The sequence below is a fragment of the Lycium barbarum genome, chromosome 2, assembly GCF_019175385.1.
Source record: "Lycium barbarum isolate Lr01 chromosome 2, ASM1917538v2, whole genome shotgun sequence".
NCBI classification, from domain to species: domain Eukaryota; kingdom Viridiplantae; phylum Streptophyta; class Magnoliopsida; order Solanales; family Solanaceae; genus Lycium; species Lycium barbarum.
This window is the reverse complement of record NC_083338.1, coordinates 123,655,594-123,677,168: the sequence shown is the minus strand read 5'-3', so window position 1 is coordinate 123,677,168 and position 21,575 is coordinate 123,655,594. Positions and strand designations below refer to the sequence as shown.

The following is a 21,575-nucleotide window of genomic DNA, read 5'->3' as shown; positions in this document are numbered from 1 at the left end:
GGTTATTTCAAAATAAGAGGAAGCATATACTACTTAACATATACTTATGAAAAAGCATGCATGGCCTGGATATAGGATTCAAGCTCAACAAACACAAGTCAAGTTCCCTCCATTTAAACCAGAAAAGTAACTAATATTCTCTTTCTTCTTCTCAAATATGATGGAATCTGAAGTTTGCCAATAAAATTTTTATCTAGTTGTTTACGCCAAATCAATAAGTATATAATGGAGTATTATTTTCTACTCCTTCCATCCCATTTCCTATAACATTCTATCCTTTTAGTCATTGTAAAAAAGAATAACATCTTTTTATATTTAAAAATAATTTAACTTTAAATTTTCCTTTTGCTCTTAATGAAATGATTTATAAGCACACGAGTATCCAAGACTTGTTTTAGATCACAAGTTTTAAAAATCTTACCGTGTTTATTAAACTCTGTGACTAGTCAGACACTCTCATATAAATGGACGGAGGGAATACATTTCCGTAACTTAAATATCTTTAGTTAATATATATTTTTATGTTAATATATCGCTTAATCATAATTAATTAATATATTGCGGAGCAAAATATGGGAATAAAATTTTCCCGTTTGTCAATAGTATCATATTAGTCAATTACGCGTCTCCAACATTCAGAATACAGCAGAAGTCAATGATTACTCTTGAATCATTTCACTACATTTTTTAGAACATTCACTTCCATATATTCTAGAAGTTTATTTTATTTTTACTTTTAAAAATTTTAAGTCTTTTTGTAAATTATTTCGTCCCTTTAAAATATTTGTGTTTATATTAAACTAGTTAACTAACCCATGCTTCACGTGGTCATACATCTTTTTCTAAATTTAGTATATATAAAAGAAATAATAAATTTATAATACAGGAATTAAAATATATATGTAATGTAAAATGTGCATACGAAAAAATAAAATCTAATATATGACGAAAATATATATATACAAGAAATCAAACAAAAACGGAAAATTAACAAAATACAGCATTGACTTCTTTCTTACTCCATGATTATAGATTTCTCAAAGAACACTTCTATCAATTTTAAAGGTGAAGTTAAACACTCATTTTATGAAGAAAATTTTATCATATAATAAGGATCAATAATTCTTTTTTTTTTTCAACCCAATGATATATAGAGTTGTTAATAGTTCCACTTATTAATTTTATTGAAAGTTGAAATAGGTTGTTTAGTTGATTGTAGTTAAACTCTTCTGTTAAATCAAGAGGCAGCATGTAGTTGGTTGAATGCCAAGTGCAACAACTATTTAGACAACGCATTTGATAAAATTGTTTCAAACAATATACTTCTAAAAAATATAGTCATTGTATATAACATTTTCGATCTTTCTAAAACTTTACTTTAGATTTTGGCCACTAACTATTGAAATGTTATAAGCGAAAACAAATAAACCAAATACCATCATGGTTATGCCTACTAAAAGACATCAAGACCCTTGCCAAACGGGACAAATACAACGCCCCTTTGCTGAAAAACAAATGACTTCTCAAAATCAATATTTCTCTTGTTAATTCATGGCATTTAAAAAATACAAATAAAATTGCTTATTAACATTCCAAAATACCATTAGAATTGTTCCATTTATGCCTATTAAAAACATGAACCTCTAGAATTCCTATTAACATATACATTCGTGATTCGTGAAAACAAAGAATTGAAACAAATAAATAAAATATCAACTATAAAATCAATTGTTTTCAGGAAGAGAGAGAGAATTTAAAAGAAGATCATTAGCCTTGCGCCAATACCTAGACATATTTATTTATGAGCCAATGTTACATATGATGCCATTTCAATTTGGGATGTTCCAAATTATTTGACATTATTTTACTAATAACATTTTTATGTAGCTTTAGTTACGTTCAAAAATAAATTTATTTAACTATTTAAAATTTAAAGTTTGATGTAATTTATCTTTATTTATAATTTAATTTTTTCACCATTTACTTTAATATCAGCTTCATTAATTACTACAACTAATAGAATTGATCAGCTAAGTTATTATATTCACACAAAACTTCATATGAATGCATAATATGTGTATTCTAAATTCAACGAACTAAATGGAAGTTCTATTCGATCGCTACGCATTTCATGTGAAGTTTTGTGTGAATGTGTATACATATACTTATATCTATATATATGTATACACATTTCATATGAAGTTTTAATATATATATATATATATATATATATATATATATATATATATATATATATATATTAAAACTTCATATGAAATGTATAATAGGTGTAATTCTAAATTCAACGGAGGAAATGAAAATTATATCCGATCCGCATATACTTATATGTATACACATTTCATATGAAGTTTTGATATACAAATATATATATATATATATATATATATATATATATATATATATATATATATATATATATAGATATTTGTATATCAAAACTTCATATGAAATGTCTAATAGGTGTAATTCTAAATTCAACGAAGAAAATGGAAATTATATCCGATCCGCATCTACCAATTAACTTCTTATACAAAAATCATATTAATTCTTCTTTCGTAACAGAAAATTGAATAGAGAAGGGACCAACATAACTGAAAATGAATATTCTTCTAACAAAAAGCAATGAATACATGTGTAGATCTGAAATACCAATTTAGTATAGAAGATGACTACATTATGTAATCCCAACACTGCCGAAATATAAAGAGGTCACGTAGAAAGTATCCATATAGCAGCATCCTTCATCTTCATCTCTTTTCTTCACAAATGTTATTAGAGATAATATTGGAAGCCTTTACAATTCATGAGTCATTTGAACATAAGAACATTGTCCTCTATATATTTTTAGGGTCACTTACACTTTCTTGACCCTTTGTTTTTTGTAATTAATGTGAAATTTAAGGGACCATTAATAGGGAATACCAACGGAATTAGAAATCAGTACATGCTTATGAGTTTTGGTTCTCAATAAATTAGAAGATGAAAGTTGAGATGATAAATGATAATAATTGTGACTTTTATTCTTAATGATTAAGATAAGATAAATGATAAAAAGAATAGGGAAAAAGTTCAAAAAAAATGAGAAAAAAGATAAATGTCAATGGAGGCCTTTGAGAGGTGTCACATAGGATTGCCTACTCCTAACTTTATATTATATATAGATATAGATTTGCTACTATATTATTTCTCATCCCCTGCTAAATGCGATACAGGTCCATAGCATCTTGTCTAGACAAAAATGCACATGAATATAGGGAAGATATAATAAACGTTCCACTATTTTCATCCTAATTATTCGTCAATATTTAGTTGAACACGAAATTTAGGAATTAAAAAATACTACTGATGGATAAACTAACTAAAGGGATTTTTTCATTTTGGCCCATCGGCCTAAATTAATTACGGGCGCTAGTCAAAATATACAAAATACAATCACTGATTATGTATATAATATGTATATTTACATATTTTATGTATACCATATGTATATTCTATGTATATTTATACTAATATACAAAACATATACATTTGCTAGCTACATTTTTACGTGGTCCAAAAATATAATTATCCCTAAACCAAATATGCATAAAATACTAGTTATTCCTCATACAAAATAACTAGTGTTTACATCAAACAATGTAATATTTTAAAGCAAAATATACTGATAAAAAAATTATTAGAATATAGAAAAGTAGAAATCTTTAAAATACAGACCAAAAAAGAAAGTGTCAAACAAATTTTTAGAGTGATTAATTAAAGTACTCTCTCCGTTCTATAATAAGCGTCACCTTAGCCAAAAAAATTTGTCCCATAATAAGTGTCATCTTAGAAAACCAAGACATAAATTGGCTAATTTTTTTCAGCTTTACCCTTGACAAAAACTAACAAGTTAAAGCAACATCTAAATAATGATTGGAAAAGCCACATAGTACATTGGTATTATTGGATTCCCAATGTCAAAAGGATTTACTATTTGTGCATGCTCTACTCAAGAGGAAAAAGTAATTTATTTTTATTATATAGGGGTAATTTAGCAAACTTCACATTGCATTATTAGTTTCTTAATATGCGTGTTTTTTTAAGGTGACACTTATTATGAGACGGAGGGAGTACAAAATTAAGGTTGCATTGGGGGTATAGTTGTGAATATGTTCCTATCCTACCCATGTTCATAGTTAGTTGGAAGTTAGGTACTTGGTGTGAATGTACTTAATTAAGAAGATGTGGGATCAAACCTAATTTAATACAAAGTCCAGACATTCACAGCTGCAATTTCCTATAATTACGGTTAAGACTTCTACAAACTAAATGAGCTTTTATTTCTTTTGAAAATGAATAATACGCTGTTGAAAGATTTTTTAGAAAATTGTCTAAATATTTTATTGGAGCACGGATCAGTTTGAATAAAAGAAGAAGATAAATTAATACCTTCTTGACTTTTAAAACTATAATTATTTTGGAGCAAATTTGTAAGCTAAAACTACATTTGAAATCAGTGTTTAAAAAAGCAGAGGTGTAAGACGGGACGTTTTACATATGCCTCGGTGAGGCGTAAGCCCCGAGGCACAGGGCGTAAGCCCCATGGGTATTTAATTTTTTGTATTTCATAAAATAATATAATTATAATAAATATTTTTAAATAGGTAAAATTACATAAAAAAGAAAAGAAAAGTATATCTATATATATATATATATATATATATATATATATATATATATATATATATATATATATATATATAACCTTACAAGTATAAACAATATAATGAAATAAAAACTATTATGAAATGCAAATCAACTCTAAGAGCCCGTTTGGATTGGCTTATAAGTTAGCTTATAAGCTGTTTTCAGCTTTTTTGAGTGTTTGGCTGGCCAGCTTAAAGTCATTTTATGCTTAAAATAAGCTCAAAAAAATAATTGGACCCATTTGACTTAGTTTATCTAAAGCAGCTTATAAGCTGAAAACAGCTTATAAGCCAAAAAAAATAAGTTGGACTACCCCAACTTATTTTTTTCAGCTTATAAGCTGCAAACAGCTTTAAGCTGTAAGCCAATCCAAACGGGCTCTAACATCTTAACTTTCAAACAATGAAAAAATCACAATTTGTTAAAAACATATTACTATCATACTATTCATTGTATCTCCCTATAAACAACTTTATCAGTATTATAATTGAAACGTAACTCCTTCATGAATAAAAATAAAATTACTTTCAAATAGAGAAATAATAAAATATGATAATTTTGATACATAGGACAAAAGACCAATGACAAGTGAAAATTCACAATTCGGTTATGTATTCTTAAAAGAAATATTAAGTGATATTCACCCTCACGATGTTCTCATATAGTAAATATGCAATACTACGACTTGTTATTTAAGTTATACCCAATCTTCTTATTTCGGTAAATGAAAAATTATTAAGTATCAATCATTTGTTAAAGAATTATGAGGGTCAATGGTTTTAATTAAAGAATTTAACATGTAATTGTGTAAGAACTGTTAGGCGAGCCCCGAGCGTTGGGCGTTAGGCGTGTTTAAGGCGTACAATCGGGCGCTTAGGGCGTAAGCTTCGCAGGAATTAAGCCCCGTACGTGAGCCCTGGGGCATTTTGCTAGTGCCCCGCCTCGGGGCGAGCCCCGAGACGAGTCCCAGAACTGTCTTTTAAAACACTGTTTGAAATGAACACGAGGTACTAATTTATTTTATACCGCGGTACCCCTAAAAAATAAAATGAAATAAATAAGGGAAAAAGAGAAAATTTGGTACTCCTTCCGAATAAAAAAGAGTGTCCACTTAGCCATTTATACACCCTTTAAAAAAACACTAACTTCTAGATAAAAAGGGATAATTTGACTAACGGAAAAGGGCCAAAATTACCCCCGAACTTTGGAAAATAGTTCATTCATACCATTCGTTATACTATAGGGCCAATTATACTCTTATTGTTATACTATGGGATCAATTATATCCTTATGTGTAACAGCTGCCACGTGACATCATTCCAGACCTTCGAAATTATTTTCTCCTCAAATAATTTTTACCTACTAAAATAACCCAATCCGACCCGAATTTATTTTTTCCAGCCAAACTTATACGGACCCAACCCAATTACCCTAAAAACCATTTCCCCCCTAAACACATTCTCTCTCTCTCATCTTCTATGACCAAAACACACATTGTTGGTGCTGCAGCCGCTGCATGCTCACTAAAATTTCTGATTGTGAGGAGTAAGGCAGATCTAGCTCTTGAAATATTGATGAAAACACCAGATACCTATTTGATGAAGTGGTGAATATTATTAAGAACAAGGTTCTATATCAACCAGTGCCTCGTGTTGTCTCTATCATAAATGTCTTAAAAAAGGTCTTAGTGGTTTTGAATACTCAGTAGCTGCGAATTGCGATATGAAGTTTTGGTGCTTTCCTCATACTCATCTTCATGGAGTTTTGGAGAAGTCGGCGATTTAGTTTGACGATAGAGAGAGAGTGTGTGTTTAGGGGGAAATGGTTTCTAGTAGGGTGTTTATGGTTCGGTTTGGGTTGGTTATTGATTAAAATCATAACCAAACTAATTCAGTCGGTTTTTAAATGTCTAAAATCATAACCAAACAAAATAAAATAATAATCACCGGTTTGGTTATTGTCGGTTTGGTTGGATTTTTCGGTTTATGACTAGCAGCCATGAGACTTATCAGTAAAACATTAAAAAGTTGAAAAAGACGTGGCTTTTTTTTGTTCAAACGATAATTTTTATTTATAGTTTAAGGTGGAACATACATCATAGAAACATTTTCACTATTAGTGATAGTGTAGTACTCAAGTTACCCAAAGTTGCTAAACTATTACATATAGAGCTAAAAACTAACTTAGTAGTGGCTGCACCATTTTTGTCATCTTAATACACATACCTGGAAACAAAGTAGAGCATATGAGCTTTTAGTAGTTGTTACAAACATACATATTAATTAAACATAAAGACTACCTAAAATTAAAATGAAAATTTATAAAATAAAAAAAAAAAGTGTAATGATCCAAACTTTGGGGTAGTACTTGCATTTTTCCCTCGATTCTCCCATTGTATTAAAAAAAATTTGTGTAATGATCCCAAACTTCAAATGTTTTTCTACCATTATCCCCAAGGCTAGGGTCTCAACTACAAGGAGTTGTTCTTTTCTGTTTTTTAGGAGGATTACCCACGAAAGAAGTATTAGGGCATTACCATGTGCTTGAGTTGCAGGAAATGTTGATGTTATTGAAGTATCTTCTACAGGAACCTCCAAATCTACAACTTTTGTCCTTTTCATATGAAAAATATTAGAAGTTTAGGACCCATTCAGACAAGAAAAAATAAAGGTATAAATTTCAAAAAAAAAAAAAAACCTAAAATCAAATGGCTGACAAAGAAAAGCTAAAAATTTAAGTTAAAGATATTAGACTCTAACGTGAGCTTATGTTAGTAGGTTTATACTTAACACTTAAAGAGTTAAAAGACTTAAAGACATGGGCTTGGACATATTCTTAAAAACATGAGCTTAAACAATCATGTGAAATAAGTAGACCAAAAATCAAATTAATGATTAAAAGGTAAAATATTTATAATTATTTTATGAAAAACTAATATTATACATATAAATAATTATAAGATTTATGTATATAATTTATCGGTTTGGTTCGGTTATTTATTCGGTTATTTTTTAATAGAACCATAACCAAACCAAATATTATTGGTTTTTAAAATTTAAAACCAAATCAAACCAAACCAAACCAAATGTCAATTTTTTTATTCGATTTGGTTAAATTTTCGATTTGGTTTTGGTTTAACTAAAACCGTGAACAGCCCTAGTTTCTAGGTAAATGAGTTGGGTCCGTATAAGTTTGGCCGAAAAAAATAAATTCAGGTCGGGTTAGGTTATTTTAGTGGGTAAAAAATTATTTGAGGGAAAAATAATTTCGAAGGTCTGGGATGATGCCAAATGACAGTCGTTACACATAAGGGTATAATTGATCCGATAGTATAACGGTAAATGTATAATTGACTCTATAATATAACGAAAAGTATGGATGAACTATTTCTCAAAGTTCGAGGGTAATTTTGGCCTTCTTTTGTTTGACTAAACTGTCCCTAATTAAATAAGTTTTGAGATTTAATCACATAACACTAAATAAAGAAAAATCTGAAAAAATAATGTTAATTTTTTTTTATTTGATAAGTGAACATTTTTTTTTACTAAAAAAAAAATTAAATAAACACTCTTTTTTATCCTAAAAGAGTATATAGTACAATAAATGTTTAGGGTCCCAAAGTTAAAAGAGATTAGGGGCTATTGTTGGGAAGAGTCGTCAAAACTTCCAACATTTGGTCGGTTGCAAGGGCGACTAGGCTGCCTTTGTTGTCAAACATGAAATGCTTCTGATAATGATGCTGCCTTTTAAAGATATTTTAAGTGCCTAAGGAAAATAATTTGAAGGGTGAAGAGTTGGTGTTGCTTGATGTGAAATTAAGGGTATGTTTGGTGCGAAAGAAAATATTTTCCACTTGAAGATGTTTTCTTGCAAAATATTTTTCTAGAAAATATGTGATTTTTATACTTACTTTTTTGTATTTGGTACTTAAGCAGAAAATATTATCTAAAAAAAATTTAAGGGTGGGCATGGAAAACGGATGGGATGGAGTGTGTTGAAGGGTCGAGAGGAGACAATCAACGTGGAATGTCAATACTTGTGAAACTTATCTTCCAGCAATTTTGACCAAACAAACATGAAAAAATTAAAAATCATTTTACAAAATATATTTTCCCCCCTAACAAACAAACCCTAAATCTTGAGCTACCACGAAGAAAATTACTTAAACAATTACATCATGTTCACACTTTCACTTTCATAAAGTAATAGACAAAAAGGGTGCCCAGGATGAGATGAGAAGCTCACCAGAACATGAAATAAAAATTTTCCCAGAACATATATAGTCTTTAGGTTCTGATCAAATCAACCTCATTTTTGAGGTTCGTACCTACGTATGGAAACATAAAAGTAAACAGCAGTGAGTTCATCAACTCAATCAATAATCACAAAAAGAAGAAAAAGCATAGAGTTCTCGTAGTAAAATATACGTGTTCAAATTACACATACATTTCACATAAAAAAACCACAAAAGATGCTTGTAAATCTCCAGTTCACATGACTTTAGAAACTCATGCAATTAAGTTTCTCAAAAGTTTCATTATGTATCTCAACTCTTGTCAACTAAAATAATCATCTAAGTAACATTCATGCTATTCATATACACATCCCAATATGTATATATGCAATCAAAATTTAGTTTGAAAACCCGTGAATTCATCATTTAAACTCACGAGTTGAAAAACAAGACATGTCTACTCGCCTTAATTAACTTTCACTTTCCGTAATTAATAATGCACACATCACCACAACTCATCATTCAAGTGGAGTTGGCTACTAATTAATCCATGGGTAACTTTTGTTTGAATGAGCTTATACGTTAAAGGGATTCTTTTTCTCAAAAATGCGACCTCACCCAACATATTACACCCGCATATTCATATTATTAGTTTATACCAGTATAACTAAATTCTTATTCCTGTAACGTGTTATACATATACATTATTATACAATATTTATACACTTATATAAGCAATATATATATCTACTTTGTAATTTGTATAGATGTGTGTGACAATATTTACAAATGTATCGATCTTTGTATACAAGTGTATAACAATATAAATGTCTCTAGCTACTGTGATGTACTACTTCTACAATTTTAAGTTGCAATTTTGTTAAGAAACAAGTCCAAATCTTAACCAAACAATTTCAAAATTTTTAGACAACCTCCTTGGACTATTTTCAACAAGTCTAAACAATACATACTTCAAATTTCTCGCAAAAGTCAGATTCGAAATTCGAACTCATTTCTTTAAGCTTGTCCAATATATAATGGATTACCTTTATACAGGGCCGTCTCAACAAGATTGGAGGCCTAAAGCCAAACTTCAGAGAGAGGCCCTAATTTTTTTTTCTTTTTAAAAAAGGATTATTGAAATAGTTATGAAGTAAGAATATCAACAAATTTTTAATGAAAAATATTAAACAATGTTGGAATAATAAAACCTGGCTCAAAATTTAATAATTTGATATAATGATATCAAATAGTGTTGTGTTGCTTCAGTATAATGGTTGCTTCTTGAAATGTTTGAAATTTTGAAGAAAACACCAAAAAGCAAATTTTGATCTTTTATAACTTGTAAGCAGCAACAATTTTGCAGCCATTTGAGAGAATTCAGAATATTGAGAATAAGAATAGTGAAATGGAAAATGAAAATAAATAAATTTATGAATAATAATGTGAGCCCATGTTAGTTGTTAGGATATAAACAGCAATAAAATAAGTACCCAATTATCCACATAAAACAACAATTTCCTAAAAATTATTACGGTCCCCAATCATTGGAACGGTCCCAAGTTAAAAGATAAAAAATTATTGTACTTTCTCCCAAAAAATAAATAGCACAATTTAAAAAAAAAATTATAATAATATATAAAATAGATCTTTAAGGAAAAAATGAGGTCCCGAGCCTTCGTTTTAGTGGCTTGATGGTCTAGCCCGCCCTGCCTTTATGATCTAATTTTTACCACCCAAATCTTATAAAATCAATACCTTAACCACGATTTCAGGTCCGAATACAAATTTTCTCCAAAATTAATTTTCCAAAACCGACGATTTTCATATCTCTTCCATTAGCTATTGTATGTTCGAATGAGTCTATGAGGCCTTTAATGGTAGCTTGGACAGAATATAACTTGCCATGATGGAACTCTTCTTGTTCGTTGTGGTGGGGTTGAAGTCCATTAGGCCATTAATGTTTGCATATTTTTTTTTCCATCCGGTGTTCGGTATCCGCATTGGAGTCTGATTATATCCAGCTTCGCGACGCATAGGGCTCTGTTCGAGAGGGGAGAGGGGGGGGGGGGGGGGAGGAATTAGCGCTCCCTACCAAAAAAAATTCTATACCCAGAGACATCTGATTAAAGGAGGAACAATCTCATCCGCTACACCACATCCTTTCCATTTTTTGATTTGTGTGTGTCATCCTTGCGCAGGGGCATGCTATTGTTGTCTGTATTGTTTCAATTTTATCAGATGATCTCGAAGGGACGCATTTTCTTAGTTAACAATAAGAAAGTATTGTTTACACTGAAAAATCTACTAGTTCATTGTGGTTTAAAGTTTTAAAATATATATACACTATGGGCCAAAATATACGATATGGGCTCTTTTGGCTAAGGATTGAAAAATATGGCCCTCTTTGATAATAAGCTTGGACTAAAAATATGGCCCTTTTTTCTAATATATATATATATATATTTCTATTATATATAAGCGTGGAGGAGGGATGAACACCGCTCCTCCAGCTAGTATCATGAGCTTCACAAATTGTACACGCAATGAATGCTTGTACCATAAGCTATATAACTTGTACATTTTATTCAAATATTTTTATATCCCACGTAGAAAGGGGGGTACGAACACAACTGCTTCAACTTGTACCGGCAACTTTACAAATTGTACACACAATGAATGTTTGTACCATAAGTTATATAACTTGTACACTCTATCCAACTATTTTTTTTAGCCCACGTGGACATATGTCACGGTGCTTAATATTTATTCCCTTCTCATGTATAGACGTATGCACTTCAATTTTAATTCTCCGACACATTTATTTCCTCTGTGCACTTTTACTTGTTCATATTTTACTTTTCACGCTCTTGCTGAATATTTATTTTCTTCTCATGTATAGACGTACACAATTCAATTTTAATTCTCCTACACAAATTTATTTCCTCCATGTACTTTTACTTGTTCACTTTTGACTTTTCACGTTCTTTAAGAAACTTTTCACGTTCTTTAAGAATTAACAAATCTCATGTGGATATATGTCATAGTACTGAATATTTATTCTCTTCTCGTGTATACACGCGTGCACTTCAATTTTAATTCTACGATACATATTTATTTCCTCTGTGCACTTTTACTTGTTCACTTTTGACTTTTCACGTTCTTACTGAATATTTATTTTCTTCTCATGTATACATGTATGCACTTCAATTTTAATTATCCGACACATATTTATTTCCTCCATACACTTTTACTTGTTCACTTTTGACTTTTCACGTTATTCAAGAATTAATAAATGAAGTACTCCTTGCGTCCTATATTTCTTGACCACGTTACTTGATTTTTCAGGTTTTTTAAGAATTAATAAATGAAGTACACTCTTCGTCCCATATTACTTGGCCACATTACTATATTCGACTTTTCACGTTCTTTAACAATTAATAAAAATGAAGTACTCCTTTCGTCCAATATTACTTGGCTACATTACTAAAAATATATGTTTATTTTTCTATTCTATATTTTTCTTCTTCTTCTTTTCTATTATATATAAGTGCCAAAGGAAGACCAACACCGCATTAACAAATTGTACATAGAGCATTGCATGTTGTACCCATCTATTTATATTATATTATATTATATTATTTTATATTTTATATATTATATATTAATGTGAAGAGAGGACTAACATAGCAATACAAATTTGTACCAGCAGCTATATAAATTGTACAGTTTAATCAACTACAGCTGTTGGTCCGTACAACTGTTGGTCCAAGTAGCCGTTGGTCCGTGTGGCCGTTACACACGAGTCACGTGCCAGTAGCGTCCTATCATGGTCAACTACCCACCATGCGTGTGTCAGACGGCGCCGTCAGTCTAATCTCACCAAATCCGTGCAGAGCTGTCCTTATTATTATTATTATTATTATTATTATTATTATTTTATTAATTCATATTGGATGAAACCCATGGAAGTCACACTATAAATAGGGCATATCCCCCTCCTTTGTAAGGGTTGGCTCCTTTTACTTTCCAAGAACATTTGTAATAGAAGAGTTCATATATATAATCTCTCTCTCAATATCTGATCCGATCAAGGCTATTCGTTTTCATTTATGTTGTGTTTCTTCCATCAAGTATTTCGCATTGTTTATCAACGTTTATATTCATAGTAAATTATCATCACTAGCCGTTCTATCAAAGAACTCTTATATGCATATTCTCTCTACCTAACATTCATCAAGACCCAAACACATATCCTATACCCACTTACAAATTTGATTGATTATCCAAATTCGGGGTAAACAGTTTGGCGCCCACCGTGGGGCTAGGATAATAGTGGTTTTTTGATCTTGATTCCTGTCATATTCATCAAAATCAAAAGCATCCCCCGTCCGTTCCCACAAAAACGGACCGAATGGCTGGCATCGAACAATCTGGTCACGTCAACAACGCCGAGATTGTGGCAGAAAATGAAGACAGCGAACCACGGGCATTGCCGAACCCCGCTGATCCGAACCCCGTTGATTCGAGGGAGGGCCTCAACCGGCAAAATACCGTGGAGCAGGAGAATGCCGCCCTACCGGCCACTGACCCTCTAAATACTCACAATTCTGTTACTTTGTCCCGAAACCAGGGCCGAAAAGAACCAGACACACCGGGTGACAATGTTAACTTACATCTAATTTTCGAAATGCTGCAGGAACAAAGAGCGGCAATAGCCGAGCAAGGACTCGCGATCGCCCGGTTGCAAAGCGGAAAAGAGGGAACAGAGCCAGAGAGGACAAAGGGTACTGCCGAAACTAGAAGGGATGAGGCACGAGTGGTCGAGAGCAACGGCTCCGGAGCTGGTTCTTCGACCGAGGTTCTGAAGATGCTCGAGACTTTGGTGAAACGGGTAGACTCGACCGAAAAAAGGGTCGAGACATACAATTCCCGAGTGGACCAGATCTCGGGAGCTCTGCCATTGTTGAAGGGGCCAAACTCGAAAAGGTACATCCAAAGGCCTTTTCCTCCGAGCGCGGCTCCGAAACTGATCCCAAAAAGGTTCAGAATGCCGAACATACAGAAATATGACGGCACAACGGACCCACACGAGCACGTGACCTCATATACTTGTGCCGTAAAAGGCAATGACATGGAGGAAGATGAAATCGAGTCAGTGTTATTGAAGAAATTTGGGGAGACTCTTTCGAAGGGAGCGTTGACATGGTACGATCATCTGCCCGAGAATTCGATCACTTCCTTCGAAATGCTCGCCGATGCCTTCGTGAAAGCTCATGCCGGTGCCAGAAAGGTACAGGCCCGAAAGGCGGACATTTTCCGCATAGCCCAAAGGGACGACGAGTTGCTCTGAGAGTTTGTGAACCGGTTCCAAAGAGAACGAATGGAGCTCCCTCCGGTCCCCGAAGAGTGGGCCGCACAGGCCTTCACGAAGGGGCTCAATGTTCGAAGCTCGACGGCTTCGTTCAAGTTAAAAGAGAACCTGCTAGAGTACGAGGCTGTGACATGGGCTGATGTCCACAACAGATACGAGTGGAAGATGATCAATTTGAGTTTCCCCCGGGGTCGGTTAGTACGAGCAGGAATTTTGAAAGACCAAAAAAGGGGAATGAAATGAAGACCGAATCGTCGAAGGAAATATATCGGCCATATTCGCATTCTGAGAAGCTAAATCTTAGGACGGAGAAATCTAGGGATAGCCCGAGGCACTTCTCCGGACGGGGAAACAAGCGGACTGAGCGCCCATCGAACAGTCGGGGTCTCTCGTTCATGAGCGATGCCGGAAGCTCCGCTGGCACCAAGGACTTACCGATGATATCATAATACAACTTCAACGTCAACACGTCAGGCCTAGTCTCGGCCATTGGTCATGTTCCGGACGTGAGATGGCCAAAACCTCTAAGGTCGGACCCGGGCCAGCAGGACCCGAGCATGGTGTGTGAATACCACGGAACCCATGGTCATAAAACCGAGGACTGTCGCCAGTTGAGAGAAGAGGTAGCCCGGCTACTAAAGAACGGTCATCTCCGAGATCTGCTGAGCGAGCGGGCCAAAAGTCATTACAAGGAAAGGGAGGCGCATCGAAGGACCGAGCCGGTGGAACCCCAGCATACAATCAACATGATAGTTGGGGGTGTCGATGCCCCTCGGGGGCCAGTAATGAAACGGACAAAGATTTCTATTGTTTGGGAAAAACGCACCCGAGATCACTTATCCGGGGGCTCCATTTCCTTCGGTGACGAGGACGCAGAGGGCATCCTTCAACCGCACAATGATGCGTTGGTAATTTCTATACTTATCTTTAAAACTAAGGTTAAACGAATTTTGATTGACCCAGGTAGCTCGGCCAATATCATCCGGTGGAGAGTGGTCGAACAGCTGGGGCTGCTTGATCAGGTCGTACCGGAAACCCGGGTGCTCAGCGGGTTCAACATGGCAAGCGAAACCACAAAAGGGGAGATCTCATTGCCCGTAAACGTCGATGGCACCATTCAACAAACTCTGTTCTACGTGATCGAAGGGGACATGAAGTATAATGCATTACTGGGTAGACCCTGGATACATAGCATGAGGGCAGTACCTTCAACGCTGCATCAGTTGTTGAAATTCCCCACCCCGGAGGGGGTGAATACCATCCAAGGAGAGCAGTCCGCAGCAAAGGAAATGTTCGCAGTAGAGGAGGCGGTGCCCCGGCCCAAGGATCCAGCTCAGGAAGAAAAGGGTATAATCGGGGGGGGAGTTCCCCCAATAGCAATCAAAGAATACCGGGCCAGATCCAGTGCATGAAGAGGATGATTTCGGGGTACCCAGATCTTTTGTCATGCCGGATAACTCGGACGCGACCAAGTCGACCGTAGAGGAGCTGGAGCAGGTCATCCTGTTCGAGTACTTACCGGACAAAAAGGTATACCTCGGCACGGGGCTTACCCCAGAGCTCAGGCGCAAATTAATTGAGTTTCTTCGAGCTAACGCCGATTGCTTTGCATGGTCGCATATAGATATGACAGGTATATCACCGGAGGTGGCATCTCACAAGCTCAGCTTGGACGGGAAGTTTCCCCCGGTTAAGCAAAAAAGAAGGCCCATGGCGGAGCCAAAACACGCCTTCGTAAAAGACGAGGTAACAAAGCTTTTAAAAATAGGTTCCATCCGGGAGGTGAAATACCCGGATTGGCTTGCCAACGTAGTGGTGGTGCCCAAAAAAGGTAATAAATTTCGAATGTGTGTTGATTATAAGGATTTAAACAAGGCATGCCCGAAGGATTCATTTCCATTACCTCACATCGATAGAATGATCGATGCGACGGCCGGGCATGAAATGTTAAGTTTTCTCGATGCTTACTCCGGGTATAACCAAATTCGGATGCACCCGGAGGATCAAGAGAAAACATCCTTTATCACCCGTTATGGGACTTACTGTTATAATGTCATGCCTTTCAGATTAAAAAATGCCAGTGCAACTTATCAATGCCTAGTTAATGGAATGTTCGAAGAACAAATAGGGAAAACGATGGAAGTTTATGTTGACGATATGGTCGTTAAGTCCCTGGAAACAGAGGACCATTTAAAGCATTTGCAGGAAACTTTTGATGTGCTCCGCAGATACAACATGAAGCTCAACCCGGAGAAATGTGCCTTCGGGGTAAGGTCCGGTAAATTTCTGGGTTTCATGGTGTCAAACCGGGGAATTGAAATCAATCCGGACAAGATCAAGGCCATCGAGGACATCGAGGTTGTGAACAACATAAAAGGGGTGCAAAAGCTCACCGGAAGAATAGCGGCGCTGAGTCGCTTCATATCGAGGCCCTCGGACAAGAGTCACCGTTTCTTCTCTCTGCTCAAGAAGAAGAACGACTTCGTTTGGACACCGGAGTGCCAAGAAGCTCTACGAGAGTTGAAGGGGTACTTGTCTAGCCCTCCGTTGTTGCACACACCGAAGGCCGACGAGCCGCTCTTCCTCTATCTAGCTGTCTCCAAAGTGGCGGTAAATGGCGTTTTGGTCCGAGAAGAATCAGGTACGCAATTCCCTGTCTATTACGTGAGTAGAACTTTGGGGGATGCGGTGACCCGATACCCCCATTTGGAAAAGTTGGCCTTAGCACTGGTAAGCGCTTCCAGAAAGCTCAAACCTTATTTTCAAAGCCACCCCATATGTGTAGTAACCACTTACCCTTTGAAAAACATCATGCATAAACCAGAGTTGTCAGCTAGGTTAACAAAATGGGCTGTAGAAATTAGCGGTTACGATATCGAGTATAAACCTCGAACGTCCATCAAATCCCAAATCTTGGCCGATTTCGTGGCAGACTTTGCCCCAGCTATGGTCCCCGAGGTCGAAAAGGAATTTTTGCTGACCTCGGGAGAGACCACGGGCATTTGGTCTCTACACACGGATGGAGCCTCGAACCTTAAAAGTTCCGGGCTGGGGATCGTCCTTAGAACCCCAGCCGGGGATGTCATTCGACAGTCCAGTAGAACTACTAAATTGACTAACAATGAAGCCGAGTATGATGCTATGATTGCAGGTTTGGAGTTAGCTCGAAGTATGGGAGCCGAAGTCATCGAAGCAAAATGCGATTCGCTCTTGGTCGCAAACCAGGTGAACGACGTCTTCGAGGTCAAGGATGAACGGATGTAGAGGTACCTCGAGAAAACCCAAGTGGTACTTCATCAATTTAGAGAATGCACCATGCAGCATATACCGAGGGAGCAGAATAGCGAAGCCGATGCATTGGGTTTCTACCGTTTTGCCTTTCTTTACTCTGTTTTGAAAACTGAAAACGCGCCTCTGCGCGATCGCGTGGTGATGTGTCGCGATCGCTCAGAGTAATTTTTTTATTTTTTTTTTGTTTTTACCGCGATCGCGTGGGTTCTTTGCGCGATCGCGAAGAGTAAAATTCGCCCAAATTTTTCCAGATTCAGAAAATAAGCACAGAAACCAGTCTAACAAATTACAGAAACCAGCAGCTACTGATTTGTGGCTGTTCTGAAAACTCAACCTATTCAAAACAATTCCAAAAATTGTGAAATTTTGCAGATTAGTCACAAATCATAAACTAAACAATTCTAAAAAATCAAATTTCAAAAATGATTAAAAAAAAAAAAATTAAAAACGATGGGTTGCCTCCCACCAAGCGCTTAAGTTAACGTCGCGGCACGACGGATACCAACTTTACCACTTTTCTCGCCATTTGGAGCTTTTGAATTGGGCACCTAACTTGGAATCAAGTTTGTGACCACGAGCAGTGGGGGGTGGTAAATATCTGATCACGCCAAGTAAAATATTGTTCATTCTACATTTCTTGGCTTTCAAGTGAGGAATGTCATTTTGCCTTGTTGAATTTTCAAATTGCAGACTAAACAAGTTTTCATGGAAAGATGCCATTTTTTTTTTATATATAAAATAAAACACAGAAAACAACTACACAAATATTTACGGGTTCGGATCAAAGCAAGTTAGCTTATTTCCTAGATTAGCCAAAATACACCAATTGTTCCCCGGCAGCGGCGCCATTTTTGATAACGTCCAAATCCACCCTATTAATTAGAATGGGCACGGTCGTATGCAAATATAATTTACCCAACTATGAGTCGGGGTCGAATCCCACAGAGAACAATATGTAGGTGATTTAAGCAGATTAGGAATTATCACTAACAATAGCTATGCCCGAACGCATCAATGGTTGTTTTTGATAAGGTTTTTATAAAATATGGAAATATAAATTCTAATCTACAAAGCAAGTAAATTGATCAATGGCAACAAGAATGGAAGAAGGGAAACTACTTCTCAAGTAACGATCCAATCTATTTCACGAATTGTAAATAATAGCAAGTTTATGTTATTTAGCCTCGGATAATGACTCTAAATTAACTTCTTCCGAAGATTAACTAGACTACCCAATTGAAGATCCCTCAAGCAATTAGGAGCATTAAGAACACCCGAATATGGCTACAAGTGGTATTGCCTATTCCTAGGTCAACTTCCATTAGATGAGGGTTAACGCCCCAAATTCATGTTAATTATTCTATCCCAACTCCGTTCTTCCTCTTCCGAGTTTCAAACAAAGTAAATGGGCGAGTTCAAAGGTTAGCTAATCCAATGAAAACATTCAAGAACAAGAATAATTAAAAAAGCAAAAACTTACTTGATTAATAACAATGCAAATGAATAAATAAGCACAACAAGAGTATCAATCTTAATTGTCACCAAGAGATTTCCATCAACAAGGATTAAAAAGAAGAGAGAACATTTTTGTAGGAACCCTAGCCTCCAACTTGTGCGAGCTGCCAAAGATAATCTGATATTTTGCCCTAGTTTTCTATTTATATGAACTGGAATGGAAGAAATCGTCAAAATTCGAGTTCTGGTCGAAATTTCCGAAAATCCTTCAACGCGATCGCGCCATGTGTCTGCGCGATCGCGTGGATGACGTCAGCTCCCCTGCTCCCTTAATCGCGATCGCGTGTCGAGCCTGCGCGATCGCGTGTCATTAACAACGCGCGTGGGCGCGGTCGCGTTACATTACAGCGCGAACGCGTGGAGTGCAATTCCCGCGTGGGCGCGATCGCGTGGATACTCTGCGCGATCGCGTAGAGTATTTTTCCACGGTATTTTCCAGAACTTCCAGTTATTTCCAGTTTTGCAACTTTTTTGCTTGTTTTCCACACTTAGGCTCTAGGGACCTCGTATTACCTGAAACATGACAAAAACTACGTAAAATGACATAGACTTGCTTAAAAACAAGTAAAACTTATAGTTAAAAAGCATCGATTGTGGCGTAAAATCACGCCACATCAACGAGCAGCGGTTGCGCAATAACTGGAATGTGACTCATCTGAAAAGATATTACTGCTAAGGTATGGACCCCCCCCCCCCCCCATGTTCTCCTATTGACCTTTCTCTTTTGCAGGAAACCAAGAACAGGACAAAGCTAGAATTTAGGCCCGAAAGCACGTGTTACACTCTTTTCCTTAGTACGGTTTTGTCCCAAAATGAGTTTTCCGACAAGGTTTTTAATGAGACAACAAGTAAAACGTGTTACTCGACAAATATAAGGGACCGTCTCCCGGAATTTCGAGGCCACTCCCTCCGATTGGGGACTTAATAGCACTCACCCGACCTAGCAGCTCGGATAAGTGCTAGGGGAATACATTACTGTGCCCTCAATGGAAGAAACCCCGATCGGGGAAAACGGAGAAAGTCAAAATTTGCTACGGCAAAACTAAGGCCCGGTCACCGGCCATAGCCTTCGATGTAAGGACCAAACGATCATAATGAATAGTGTCCCATTTAGCATTTGCTACGACAAAACTAAGGCCCGGTCACCGGCCATAGCCTTCGATGTAAGGACCAAACGATCGTAATGAATCGTGTCCCGTTTAGCATTTGCTACGACAAAACTAAGGCCCGGTCACCAGCCATAGCCTTCGATGTAAGGACCAAACGATCGTAACGAATCGTGTCCCGTTGTATATTTGCTACAGCAAAGGTAGAAGGAATTAAAATTCTCATATGTACAAACATTTTGCAAACGCAAAGTTATCAAAAGCTGGTATAACAAATCTTGGGTGTCTTTTTGTTAAAAGGACTTCGCCCCGATGGTAACCGCCGTATTCCGGAACTGCCCCACTCACATACTCTATATCGAGGATTGTGCCCGAAATTCGACAAAGGCGACAAGGTCATAATGACCCAAGCCAAAGCTAGGCAAATTCCCCCAAAACGGGGACTGCTACATCAAAAACTTTGCCAAGGTTGAAAATATACCAACCCTAAAGAAAATGCCTATCGTAATTCGGAGACATCTGAACTTATGAAGCATCGGATAAGTCCCACGGGCAAGGTGAATTAACGACTATGAGTCGACCTGTCCTAAAACGGACCAACGATCAAGACAAAAATAATGGCAAACATTCAAAACGAAGAAATAAGAAGAAGACGTTCTTTATATATACAAGGGATGCTCTTTACACCAAAAACCAAAATCCTACAAAAAGCAAAGGAAAAAGATGAAGCACAAGCCCTATGCTATCCGGCATGGCTAAAGGAAGATGAGTGGTCGGACTCGGTCCGCTCGGAATCATCTGACTCGGACCCGAGAGCACGGTTGGCCTCCTCCTCCATCCTTTGGCTTCGAGTATCAAGGCTGGAAGATCCGAAAAGCCGTGCTCAACTTGCTCGAGGGTGATTCGCCGAGCCTTCCACTTCTCATACTCGGAGACAATAGCTGTATGAGCCTCGACCGCCTCCACACTTTTCCAGATTTCTTCCAAATCGGCCTCAGCTTTGGCCAATTTGGCTTCCAGATCAACCCGGTTCTCCTCGAGGACACTTCTCGTACGGGTGGCCACCTCTAGCTCAGCCTTAAGGCTGTCATTGGCAATAATCGCCCCCTCGAGCTCGGCCCTTAGGCCCTCACATATCCGAGACCGCTCCTCGGCTTTCTCCTCGAACACCCTCCCGTGCTTGTTGAACAAAGCAGCCTCGGACTCAAGCTGCCGGTTCCTCTCGGCCAAGCCCATAGCATCAGCCTTCACCGAGTCCAGTTCTTTCCGGAGGCGGGAAACCGTGGTCTCAAGCTCATCTAGCCTCATGGAAAACTGGGCTTTATCCCGGCTAAGGCCGATCTTGTCA

The 21,575-nt window shown here is 36.6% G+C and overlaps 1 non-coding gene across 1 annotated transcript; it reads right to left on the bottom strand.

Moving 5' to 3' along the window:
- Positions 1 to 11,096: 11,096 nt before the first annotated feature.
- LOC132629501 (U6 spliceosomal RNA) lies at positions 11,097 to 11,199 on the bottom strand. Its single transcript, XR_009578276.1, has one exon. It is a non-coding gene; the product is annotated as a U6 spliceosomal RNA (small nuclear RNA).
- Positions 11,200 to 21,575: the final 10,376 nt, after the last annotated feature.